General features: G+C 39.9%; 1 long non-coding RNA gene across 1 annotated transcript in view; it reads left to right on the top strand.

Annotated features, from left to right (window-relative positions):
- Window positions 1-11,895, top strand: part of LOC144234492 (uncharacterized) — a 131,589-nt gene extending 119,694 nt beyond the window's left edge. Inside the window, exon 5 of the long non-coding RNA XR_013335974.1 lies at window positions 11,816-11,895. This is a non-coding gene — a long non-coding RNA (uncharacterized LOC144234492). The remainder of the gene's footprint in view (window positions 1-11,815) is intronic.
- Window positions 11,896-13,971: the final 2,076 nt, after the last annotated feature.

The raw sequence follows: 13,971 nt of genomic DNA, 5'->3' as shown, positions 1-13,971 counted from the left end.
TTTTGCTGAAATCCAAGATTCTGGAAAAGAAGAAGAATATGATGAAAAAGCTCATCAAATCTTAATTGTTGCCTGGAGGTCAGGCCATGTGGAGAATGTGGTATTTAGCTTTGCCACAGACAAGCTCCTGTGAGGCTGCTGAGTGGCTAGAGACAAGGTGGAAGTGTAACATGGTGGTGAGCAAACAGGCAGCCCTTTGCATTTCCAAAGAGCTTTGCTCAAGGTCTCCTTGGAGCCTCACCTTATGAGAAGACCTTACTCCTTATATATTACTGGTGAGACTGTTAAACTGTAGAGAAGTTAAGGTACTTGTCCAAAGTCTCAAGTTAGGGAAAAGACAGGGCCAGAACCGGAAACTGCATTTTCTTCACCAGAATGCAATGACTTTTATTTTTTTATTTTTTTTTAAATATTTTTATTTATTTCTAGGAGAGAGAGACAGCGTGAACAGGGGAGGGTCAGAGAGAGAGAGACACACAGACTGTGAAACAGGCTCCAGGCTCTGAGCTGGCAGTCAGCACAGAGCCCAACGCGGGGCTCGAACCCACAAACCGCGAGATCATGACCTAAGCGAAAGTCGGACGCTTAACCGACTAAGCCACCCAGGCGCCCCTAGAGTGCAATGACTTTTAATGCAGTTCAGTGTGAATGTAGTGACCCCAATCCACGGTAGCAGAACACTCAGTGGTACTAAACTGGTGTGCTGGAAATGTCTCAGACTTGGGATGTCAAGAGGGGGGCTGAGAGCCAGCCGACTCCAAGGGGCTGTGCGGAAGACAGATGTGGTTTAAGCTAATCGCGGTACATCTGAGGACGTTTGCATTTTGTAAGGCTCTTTTACCCATGGTACAATCAAAAGACAAAGCTAATATTGCTTGTGATGGTTTGGAGTGCTTAGCAAAAGTCTCTGTTTTTCCTCCATGCGGTTGATATTCCATCCACCCTAAATACTTACACCCTCCACCCCAAACCCGAGTTCTTTACAAACTCAAAGCAATAAATCACTTAGGAAAACATTTCAGATAAACAGACACAGTCAGATCTCTGTTTGGACTTCATGCCGGAGAAAGTGTACAGACCTTGACTGTTTCATATCGCTGCCCTCGATGCCAATAAATCGACCATTTGCAATATCGCTTCTGCCAAGAAATTCCCCAGGCCCTCATGTGGTTTCAACAGAGGATATATGAAAAGACTGAACAAATATCATCGTTCTATCCTCACTTCTGTTCTCAAAGCTTTTGCAAACTTGACCAAACTTGTTTTTCGTGATAGTCTCCACAAACTGTGGAAGTCTACTGAAACCATTTCTGGTGTTGATACTTAGAATTTGGAAATTAAAAGGTAAAAGTCTGCATTCCTTAAAAGTTTTGGTAATGTAACTAAACCAAACGAAACCAAAACTAAGGGCCCAGTCAGCATCAAGATGACTATATTTCTCTTGCTTTTCACAATTGATTCTCTCATATATTACACCTGCGATGCAGGCCAGTGGGTTGCTAATTTTGTAGAATGGTAAAGCATCATTAAGATCATTAGAATCTGTAGGACAGACACAAGTCAAAGACGGCATTGGAAAGGAACGAGCACATAGTGGCAAAGGTGTTTGCTTATCTGTTGAGCTTCATATGATGCAGGGTCTGGACAAAATGCACTCTCTACTCTAACATGGGTCTGGGCACCTGGCAGATAAGTCAGAACAGCAATTCAGATCACCTCCTTCTTCCCCCCGCCCCCCACCTGCTCTTCCCCTGAGAGTTTCCTCCATAGTACAAATGCACACAGCCCCATCATCTAACATAAACCTTTACCACATCATCATACTGCCACCTAAGATGAAATACAAGAAAAAAATGAGTTGAAACCTTTTGGAGAATTAGGGAGCCTTGAGACTAGAGTTTATCTTTTAAATTGAAACGACACAGGTATCACATAATCGACATATAAAAGGAAGGCATTTAATTCATTTTTAAGAGTCTGGTGAAGTTGAAGGAAAGGCCGTGAAGTGAATGATTGTCACCTTGAGCTAGAAGCCAGCATGGCTGATGCGTCTCACTCTGGTAGACAAAGGAAGCTTCATATTCCTTTCTCAGTGTTTTGACTGCACATCTACATGTAAATGGAATTGCATCGGATGTGAAACTATCCGAGGAAATAAAAAGAAGCAAATCAATATGGATTCTTAGACCAGTCTCTGCAGAAAGAATTTAAGTATTTGCAGATTTGAAGGAAACCTTCACTTGAAATTGCTGGGAGGCTTGGAACTGATAAACCTCAGTTTCCAAATCTGTAAACTGGGGATAATATTGGTACTCTCCTCACTAGGTTGCAGTGACTGTTTAATGAGATTATATAAAGCACTAAACAAGAAGTTGAGTACTTAGTAATTGTTTAATAAAAGCTATAATTGATCATCATATTTACATTATGTCCTATAATATTCATTGCATGTGAAATTTCAGGTTAATAGAATAATAGGAAAACTACAACAGACTGGAATATTGTGTTGCAATCTACAAATCAGTTTTTCTTCAATTGAGCTATTTACTACTCACAATCAAACCTGTGGCTCTGTGTTTTCATATGTCAGGTGAGGAAACCAAGGCCAATCTCGAGGAGTTCATAAACACACAAAAAGTAGGGGTGCTGCTTTGCACTTTTTACATACATCTATTGCGCCAAAGGTAGTATTGGACTTATATCAAAATTGGTTCCAACTGTTTTTAAACTAATATCTCTCTGAACTATATTTTTATAATTTTGATCATGACAAAATGTTCTTTGATCATATTCTGACGGCTCTGAGAAATGCTCTATTCCTTTTGTGCCCCTTTCATTAAAAATTATGTATTAGGAGCACCTGGGTGGCTCAGTTGGTTAAGCGTCTGACTTCAGCTCAGATCATGAGCTCACGGTCTGTGGGTTTGGGCGCTACATCGGGCTCTGTGCTGACATCTCAGAGCCTGGAGCCTGCTTCAGATTCTGTGTCTCCATCTCTTTCTGCCCCTCCCCTGCTCACACTCTTTCTCTCTCTCGAAAAGAAAAAATAAAAATTAAAAAAATTTTTTTAAATATGTATTAAAGGTAAAAGTGCAAGAATGTGTCATATAGCTACAGGCATCTCATGATTCCAATCTGTATTATCTCAGGGACTTTTCCAAGTGGGATGAAAGAGATGCAAAGAATTTAGTGGCTTTTTTTTTTGGTTTGCTTGTTTTCAACACAAGATTTATCCAATTAACCATGGAATAGGTTAACGAAAAATTATTACTGAAAAGCTGCATTTTATCTATGAAGTTTTGCTGTTTTCATGGGAAGTGTGTAATGATTAAATTGATTTAGTAGCCCATTAGGATATCAAATGACACCTATTCTATGTAAGGCAATAAGCTGGTATTTGCTATCTCTCCACCCTGCCTGCATGTCAGAATCACCTGAGCTTTCAGAACCGATTCCTGTCCACGCCTCACCCTAGAGAGATGCTGACCTAACGGGTCTGCGGTGGGGCCTGAACACTCATATGATCAAAGGTTCTCAATCTGTTTCTCGTCTGCAGCCAAGATTGAGAATTACTGCAATATTACTGTGAAAGATGAATATGGAACAAACAACGCTTAGCCTCCCCTCCAGGAGCTTCAGATTCTACTTAAGAAAAATATACTTTTAAAATTCATTGACATACTTTAAAAAGGTATTAAAGGACCCATCACTGACAAATTACACATTCCTTTATCTTCCTATTCTCTCATCTCTCTCTCTCTCCCTCTCTCTAATATTAAAATTGTTGCAGCTCAGAGAAATAGAGAAATCACACCTTGAAATAAAAAGTAGACAAATCAAGAGCACTTAACAATATGCTTACACATCTTAATACGTATCTTAATAATATGTGTTCCAGGTATCTTTAAGCATACAGAAAAGGAATTTCTTCTTGAAAAATGAAATGTGTCCTCCAAGTGTCCAATAATAACTATAGATGTCAGGGAGCATGTTAATCGTGAAAATGACATTCGGAACTGATAGTGGGTTTTGTTTAAGGCTCTCTGAATGCCTGTTTGGTGATAAAAGCAAAATACAGGGTTTTTCCCTTAGCTTGACCATCACCTCTGCTTCCTGGCAAAAACACCTGGAGCTCTGTCTCCAGCCCGGTGTGGTCACACCACCAGGAACCAAGCTTTCCTTGTCAATAGGCAACGCCAAAAGCTGGAGAAGCCCCACTGGAGGAAATATGATTCCAATTTGAGGATGAAAGTACAATACCCCCTGCCAGGTTTAAATTGAGAGCATATTACTCATTTTTAGTTAATTTCTCAGCCTGCAGGATAATTCGTCACACGTGTGCAGTATATGCTCCCTCAAGTGCTTCCTTAGGGACCCTGCCCTTGATGGGATAGTTGTAATTGGGGCGAAAAGTTAATAAATGACAATCACAGTTAAATACCCGATTTATGAAAGAAAACGCATGTATTAAAATTAAAAGGGGGAATAATCAAAAGCAAGAGGAGTGGATTAATACATTTGTCTTGTCTCTGACAATTTTTTGTTAATGTCAAGGCCCAGAGCCCTGCAGGGATGGGGAAGTGAAATGAAATGCTTCTCAAAATACATGTACTGAGAAAAAACATGAGGATAGCAAGTTCATATGGGAGAATCCATCCTATCCATGGAAAAATCGTACTTCCTATGGATTTTAAATCCAGTTCTTCTGGATTGATTTTTTGTAAGGATATTAGAAACCCTGAAGGAGATTTTGCAGGCCTTCGCTCTCATCCCTTTTAAGTGCTTTCCTTTATAATATTAATAACTGTTGCTGTCTCCTATGTAATTGTGGTGTCCGTGATTCAGAAAAAGTACATAATGATCAAACTCCTATGCATTCAGTAATGTTATATATTTTATCATGTTTTTATATATCCATAACATTTTACATGTATGTTTTTATATATACATGTAATTAATTAATACATGTATATATGTAATTAAGTACATTTGCTTTTGCATACATTTGAAAAATATGATACATACAGGTCACCTGAATGTGTCTCCATGCTTTGTAATCCCTGGTCATCCTTTCCGTGGATGTTCCCCAGGTCCTAATCTCAGGTGTCAGCAGAATGTCCAGCCCCTCCCACCATGTTTCTGAGGATTCCTGAGAAGGCTGCTCCTCCTTCTGACTCTATTCTCCTTCTTCCACTTCTCACTTTGTCTTCACGGCCACTGTCCATCCATCTAAGTCCATCACCACGTATACGGACACACCCTCCTCTTCACTTGGTAAATATCCCCAGTACACTACTGTTGTACATACAGCTTTCATTCAAGATCTGCGGGTAATAGAAGGGTGTCATTACACCACAGCAAAGGAAGACATTTAAAACTGAGTAACAACCATCTCTATCCTGTCCTTCGTCCAGCATTCCTTAACAGATATTATTTCTTCTCTCCCTCTCTCTTCTCCAGAACTAGCCTGGATCTATTTTGCTGGAATGTGTTCTCTTTTAATCAAGAATTTCTCCCATCTCTGCTCCCCCTCCTTCAACAACCTTCCCTCTCCTCAAGCAGGTCCTCGACCAATGCAATCAGGATTTCCCTCTACCCTGTCTTTGGCATCAGGGTAAAAGGAAAATCTCTATTTCAAGACATAGAAACTGTAACCCCTTCTTTTTACTAGTCTGGGTGTTATGATTGATCTAAAAATCCCCATTAAGTATCTTTCTTCCCGCTCTCCACAGCAATCTGCCCAAACTTCTGTCAACTTTTAACATCCCATTTTTTCCCTCCCTGCCACACATAGGGCTGAGAATTATTTATCTGGCCTACAGCAATGCTTGATGCCCCCCTTGGCATCCGCCAGGGCATGCCCCAGGCAATGGTCATGACTACGCCAGCTTGGAAATAGCTGATCTGCACATTCATAAAACTATCCAGTGGGTTACAACTGGCCTTTGACACAGCTCAGTTTTGGTGAAAGCATTCTTTCCTCTCTATCGTGGACTTTCCTCCTTTTCCCTTGTCTCACTTGCTTTCTGTAGTGAAGCTAATGAAAAGATACAGAGAAAAGAGTAAAAGAAAGCTCACAGTAGAGTGTTCACGCTCCCGGAAGCATGATATTTTAATGGGCAGCACAGTCTTAAGCCCAGAGAGCTTAAAGCAAGAGTGTCTCTGGCTGTGGGCTATTAATCATCCACAAGTCAGTAAAGAATCTCTCTTTGGAGGACAGGAGACTTCCCCACCCTTTGGGATCATGCAACATAACATGCCTTCCTATGCCATCTGCCTATTCGTCCCCCCTTTCCTAGACTAGCTTACCTGAATAGAAGAATTAAAATGGATGAGATCCAAGTAAAATCATTTCTTCCTCTTCTAATCCAGAGTACTGGCTTAATACTGCTTTATGCCTCTTTAATTGTCCTCCAAATGGATCACAGCACAGCCCTGGCTTCCTAATAGGTGCTAAATAGATTCTTATAAGAAGCCCCAGTGCCCAGGCCCTAGAGAGCATTCATTGATATCTGAAAGTCAGAGTTGCACATCTCTCTCCTCCTGAAAAAAATTGTGTTAAATTATAAACTCACCAATTAGGATGTACACTTGTGTTTTGGAACAATGCCAAGTAAATATTCAGTGACTGGCATTACGTTGAAAGTGGTTAGGATTTTGAATCAGTATCAGATACCCTGGGTCTGCAGCTCAACTCTGATATGAACCAGGTGCCCCAAGGCAGGTTATTTGATATGTCTGGCTTAGTTTCATCATATGTGAAATGGGACTAATAAAGTACCTTCCCTGTGGGTTTGTTGCAGGAATGAAATGAGATAATTACCATTTAGTGCTTAAAACAGTGTATAGCAAAAAATTTAAATGTGACTCCTTATGTCTGTTTTCACTGAGGTGTCTGAGCGATAGATATAGATATCAAAATGATTATGAAACTGATTTCAGAAATTGCAAATAAAAGTACAGCGAATTGGCCACACAGCGGTACAACTCCCAGCCTCTTTGAAGCTATCAAATGTAAGGAGAGGAGAAAACGAGTAACCATTTATGAAGATATCTTCATAATCCAAATCCATATCTTCTTTGGAGATAACCATGATTGTTTGTAGTCCTTACAATTCCTTTTGAGAGATCAGTGTGTATGGTCTTACTTTGACTTAATCTACTGTTTTTTAACTTCGAAGTGAGAAACGCCTTCAATGGAACTGCTCTGAGACCTTGATATTGCTTGCCCTAGCTGGAGAACATTGTGGAACAGGACCTGACTCCTGCTCCAGTGCTCATGAGAGCTGATTAGCCAGAGATGCACTCAGTGCATGGAGAACAGAGGAGGGACCCCCTGCTGGCTGGTTAGGAGCAGCTGTAGAGACACTTTTTGTGAAGGCAAAGGATGTAGCAGCATCCCCATGGATCGGTTGCTGAGTACCAAGGAGAAAGTGACCTGGCACTAGTAGTGACAGAGCTGCCCAGGAGGGGCAGCGGGCCTGAGCAGCAAATGCTAGAAAGGAGTGACAAAGTGCCAGAGGTTGGTTATAGAATCCCATGTGGCCACTCAATATAGAAATGCATATATTGGTTCAAGGTCACTGCAAGAAGGCAGATCCACCCAGCCTCCACACTGACGTCTGCATGGAATCAAGAAAATGTTCCAAAGAGAAACGCCAGCTTTTCCACCATTTGCTATGCATAGAGGGTTGTTCATGGAAGATATTTCCTAGCCATCTCTTTCCTCTCGCCTCACCACAATTCTGACCTCACAGGATCAGAAATTGGCTATCTGACTCATTGGAAGAGGCCCGTTCATACTGTAAGGGGCAATCTACTCAAACCGTGCAGATTTAAATATTACTCTCATCTAAAAAATAACTTCACAGAAACATCTAGAATAACGTTTGAGCAAATATCTCAGTTCCCTGGCCTAGCCAAGTGGACACATAAGATTAACCATCTTTGGTGGGGTGCAGGGGAGAGGACAGGAACAAGGGTGTGAGTCAGAAGCTGACCACAGCCCTTCCCCACTTTGAGTTTGCAGGCACATGGGGAAAGAGCGGAGAAGATTTCATGTCAGATCACACAGTGAATTTCATTATCCTTATGTACTGGATATTCTAATGTTTGACACGCAAATCTCTGTGTTACCTAAAGTAGTCTTAGGATATCAGGAGAGAAATTCATGGTCCTACCTGAGTACTCCTAAAAGTACTCATAGTATTTAGGAGCAGGGGAAGATACTAGACATTTTAAAAAGTGAGTAGAATATCAAAAAGAGCAAAATAAAACAAGTCTTTTGATTACCCCATGATTATTCATGTGTAATATACCAGTTACAAGTGCCAGGTACATAGTATATAGTCAATAAATATTCACTATTATTATTATAATACATACATATAAGATAATTTACCATAAATAAGAAAATCTATACCCTTTTTTATGTGTCTGCTTTCTTTCTTAAAAGGTTTTTATTTATTTTTGAGAGAAGATTTTTGAGAGAGAGAGTAGGGGAGGGGCAGAGAGGAGAAAAGAAGGAATGAAGCAGGCTCTGCGCTGACTGCAGCGAGCCTGATCGGGCTTGAATTCATGAACCATCCAATCATGACCTGAGCTGAAGTCAGACGCTCAACCAACTGAGCCACCCAGATGCTCCTTTATCTACTTTATTGATAATGATGTGTATATATAGTCTGACAACCTGAAACAGATGAATACTTTTCATTAAATTGCTTGATAGGTGGGAAAGAACAAAATTTTGGTGTATGTGTTTGTTTCTTTTATAAGGTTGTATTACAATGACTGCTTTATGTTTTGGTGTAAACATATCTGAACTTTCCTTTGTGGTGGGATACATATAAGCTTTGAAATTTACATACACTCATGCTATGGCAAACATATTTGCTTTTGTTGGTGTTTATTATTGTCTATAGCCTGAAGGCACTATTGACTCTTAGGTAAACAAATAATTAGCTTACTCATTTGAAGTAGGAAGCTGTAATTAATGAATTTGCTTACTGGTCTCCCCTACTACAGATAGCCAGCACTTTGGGTCTTTGTTCTTCCCTCCTTACTCTCTCTCGTTTTCTCAGTCTTTCTCTACCTCTACCTCCATTTCTATTTGTAAATACCTTTCTAGTCTGCTACTCTGGATTCCAGAAAATATATTTGTATATGATACTCAAAGGTGACAAGTCTGTGGTATCAGTCAATCTGACCCAATATTGATGTTCAAGAGTACTTTTTGAGATGTTATTTTCTTAGCTGTACATGCAGCCTTTTAAGAGATGCTTTTAAAATTGAAGATGAAGATCAATAAGAATAAATCTGATATCCAGATGCAGCAAACTTGCATTAGGGCAGAAATTGGCTCTTTTACGCAAATTTTTTCAGTGATAGCTCTAGTGGGTCTATTATGGCGATAGCCTTCTTGATCATTCTTTCTTTTTCTTTTTTAAAATTGTGTATTAACAAGCAATTTAGTGCTAGATAATGCAACTCTTTATCCAAGATGGTTTCACCTTTTTAGAATTCCTGCCAAAGCACTACATTTTATTCTTACGTCAAAATGAGACATATGTGTGAACTCATGGAAACCGTAACCCAAAATAAATTACTTTTGTGGGCCACTACATAAGACCAGAGGTGGACTGGGGGTGGTATTACTCAGAGTCTTACTTTCCCAAACAATAATGGGAAAGATTGGCTGCATCCTTCAGTGGCAGACATGTTAACTAATTTGTGGTTGAGATTTAAACAGGATTCATGCTGGAAAGTCAGGTGGTTTCCTCAGCCCTATTTTCATTCCGTCAGACCACTTTGAAAATGAGATCTGCCAAGAATTTGAAAGTGGGCTTGAAAGAATGTAAGTCTCACCATTGACTTTTCAATGCTATATAAATCAAAAAGGTCGCCAGCAAGGAGACAGAATGAACAGGATTCCACAATGAGGCAGGCAATTACTCTGGTAAATGTTGAGCCTTGGAAACTGAAAATGTGACTCTGTTTTCATATTGAGCAGGAGGAAGGAGATCATCCTCAGCTTTTTCTATTGATTAAGTAGCTGATAATTTTCCAATAATGTGTGGCTTTTTGTTAAAGCTTAGAAAAGCACTTTGTTAAAAAAAAAAAATTAGTGTTTCATTCATCAGTTCTCTAGGTATTAAATTATAGTCAATTGAAAATTCTTGAACCCTTCCTAGGATTTGTGATATACATTAACAAAATTGGGTAACAGATTTATCCAAATCTGAAATAGGAAAATGAGACCAACTTACATGAAAAAGAAAAATAAAAAACTGGACTTGGAAAGCAAAATGTGCAGAAGTAGGAAGGAAGCAATCGTTTCCACCCCAGAATCCATTTTGAGGGCATCACATTGCCAAGCTTTGTTGCCAGCGTGGTCTATATTCTTTTCAGATCCTGCGATTATTTTCATCATACTTTCTAAGAGTCTCTCCTCTCCCTTTTTCCAGACTTTGGGCTCCCCATGCCTCCAAAGTTACTGAAAAACAAATCTTAACTGATGTTCCTAGAGCTGAACATATGAGAAGGCAGTGAAACTGACCAGTGGACTCCTTGCCAGTGGGGCACAGGGCTTTCCAAGTAGGTGACCATGAAAGTGACCATGCCAAGGGACAGAACAGAAGATCCTCTTTGGGTAAACAGGACATGCTTCCCCTTTTGACCTCTGGCTGACCTCCTGAGGGACAGAGCCAAAGTAGTCAGCGTCTCTGGCCAGTGAAATCGGCATCAGTGACAACTGACATTCAGAGAACTCCCTGGCTTTGGGAAGGAGCAAAGCAATGACATAGCAGTATTTCTATTTCTAGGCAGAGTTAAATGATAACAGTACTGCACACAGTCATTTATACTCAGTCTGGTCTCCACTACCTGTCACATTTCCCTGAGGTAAATATCCTTGAGATTTATGGTGATTTGTTATAAAATCAGTTTCCCTGTTGTCCTCAAATGGCAAGAGAGTGTTTACAACTTATAATACGTGAAATATGAAGATACAAGGCCCTTTTAATTTTAATTGGGTTCCTGATTAGAACAGAGAATGTTGAGCTGCTATTGTCATTTTGTGGGCTTGTTTTCAGCACACAGAACTAGCGACAACCACCATGAACACCTTTCTTATAAATATGATAAATAAATGTAGAATGAAGACTTTGGGGGCCAAATTGGCATTGGTATCATTTAATTTCTTCTGTGTTTCCAGCCAGTTAAATGAATGGGTGCCTGTGGTAATTAAACTCACTTTGGTAATTAGACACTAAGGATTCTTAAATTACTGAATGTTAATGAATATTTCCCAAGTACGATCCTAAGTGCTGCCAAATGGAATTTTACTGTTTATCATTAAAGGATAGAGCTCTTAAAAAAAAAATCCACATGTAACAATTGAAACTAGAAACAGGATTTTATTTTGTTACCTTTCTTTACAAGCCTGGGCAGATTGATGAAATTTGAATCAAAAACAAATTTTGTTATAAGTGAGACATAGTTGAACTAATTCGTTGGAATTGGAAGGCCACACATAATAGTGCACAAATGAAAGCCACAGACGGGAGAAAATTGCTGCCTCGCTGCAGTTGCCTACAAATGGACAACCTGTAAATGCCAACTCTCTTTGCTAATAATTTGAGGCTAAGGCAGACAAGGCCTGAGCATCTTGGAGCTGTGCTCTCTACACAGAAATATGTGACGGTACTGCTTGGGGTTTTCCATCGGTAGATGGACCATATTGAGCATTTTTATCTGAACACTGTGATTACCATGATTCTTGAAATTGTCTTATAACCCTTGATAATTTGTTCCTCAGGCTTACGGTGCAAGCCAGGAGACCAGCAGACACTTGGATCAAACATTAAACAGTGAGTCATTTAGGAACCGTTTCTAGGACATGCCTTATAAGCAATGATTTATTTCACATATTTTAAGCATTCAGATATTTATTTCAAATATATTACGAAGCCTTTCTATCATCATCCTGAGAGGGAGAAGGAAGGGATGAGCCAGGGAATTAGTGTTTCTTACACATCCTTTATGTTCCAGGCCCTGTGCTAGCTCTCCACATATCATGATGCCATCACTAAAAAGTGATGACATTTTGATGGGTCAGGACTGTTTTCTTATTTCTACGAGACAAAACAACATAAAACTTTAGCATTAGCTCAACATACTCTACACTACACCATTCTGCTATTTAAATCAGCAAATTCATACTCAGTCACTGAGGTCAAACCTAGCCCTGCCATTTCAGTACCATGTTGAAGGAGCCTCTGTGAGTCTTGAATATCTCACCCATAAGAGGTGGTAATAATCCTGCCAATCAGGGTTGTTGTGAGCCCTCAGCTTGATAACATGATAAAAGATCAGAGTGCAGTTCCTAGTGTTTTTAAATGCCACTTTCTTCCTTTTCCTTCTCTCTTATTGACAGAATAAGAGATGTTCACCTTTTTAGTATACTCTAATTTGGCCTTAAATCAGTTTTAATTGTGCTAATACATATAAAAGGGATGAATAAAATAACTCATAAAGATACAAATCACAGAGGAAAGTTCTCCGGGTCTTCTTACATACCTCCCTAACAAGTGATTGGAATGAAAGAACATCATTTAGTATAAGCTTTCTAATAAAATTCCAGTTCTCCCAGGTTGGTTCTGGATATTGTTTTATTTCAGCCATTCTATCCACATTCCACATAGCAAGGGGCAGAACTTGGGGCATCCGAGATGGAGGAAAGAGCAGAACAGAAGCATGGTTCCTCACTTTAAGTGTGTTTTTACAAAGCTCACAGAGCACTTGTGCTAACATCCCATTGGCCAGAACGTAGACACGTGCCTTGCCGAGATGCAAGGAAGCCTGACTAGTATCGTTTTTATTCAGAGAAGTCATGTGCCAGCTAAAAGACACGTTCTATTAATGATAAAGGATACATTATGTGTCAGATGATACTCTTTGTCACAAAAAGTCATTATAAAATTCAAGGTAAGAGGTGGTGGTAGATTGGATTTATTTCTGGATGCATTCTGGATATATTTTGAAGTTACAGCCAGGTGAATTTGTTGACTAAATGTAGAGTGTGGGAGAGTCAGGGATGACTCTATGGTTTNGGGGAGTTCTATTGTTAGTTTCCTGAGGAACCTCCACACTGTTTTCCAGAGGGGCTGAGCACTTGTCTTTTAAAGAGTTGGAGAAGGGGCACCTGGGTGGCTCAGTTGGTTAAGTGTCTGACTTCAGCTCAGGTCATGATCTCACGGTTTGTGAGTTTGAGCCCCACATCAGGCTCTGTGCTGATGGCTCAGAGCCTGGAGCCTACTTTGGATTCTGTGTCTCCTTCTCTCTGCCCCTCCCCCACTTGTGCTCTGTCTCTCTCTCTCTCAAAAATAAATATGTAAAAAAAATTTTTTTTACAGTGTTGGAGAAGAAAGAGGAGAGTAGATTTTTGTTGTGAGTTTATTTGGGGTTCAGTTTGGGGCTTGTTTGAAATGCCTATTATACATACAAGGAAAGACACCAAAGAGACAGGCCATATACAGAAGTTCTGAGGGAAGGTCTGGACTGGAAATGGATGTGAGAATCATCAAGTTTCAAGATCTGAGCATGATAAGCTAATGTTGAGAGGTCTGAAGAGTGGAGGAAACAATAAAAGACACTAAGAAGAAGCAACCAACGAAATTTAAAAAGATGGAGCATTGGCGGTGAGCTTGTGGAAGTTCTCTTGTGAGTACTTTTCTCTTTCTGGTGGACTAAGAAGCAATGTATCAAGTGAAAAGGAGTTGGGAGAAGATGTGTTGGGAGTTTGAAGATAGAGAAGAAAGTGTGAAATGGTTGGACAGTACTGGTATGGCAGTTTAAGTCTTGGGAGCAAGAGAGTTCACAGAGGAAGAGAATAATAGCCCTTTGGGGAAAGCTCTTATCTTTGGAGCAAGGAGAAGAACTGATGAATAGAACAGAGAAAGATTAGTCCAGAAA

Source organism: Crocuta crocuta, unplaced genomic scaffold, assembly GCF_008692635.1.
Source record: "Crocuta crocuta isolate KB4526 unplaced genomic scaffold, BGI_CrCroc_1.0 scaffold154, whole genome shotgun sequence".
Classification (NCBI taxonomy): domain Eukaryota; kingdom Metazoa; phylum Chordata; class Mammalia; order Carnivora; family Hyaenidae; genus Crocuta; species Crocuta crocuta.
The sequence above is the reverse complement of the archived record's forward strand: the minus strand, read 5'-3'. Positions and strand labels throughout refer to the sequence as shown.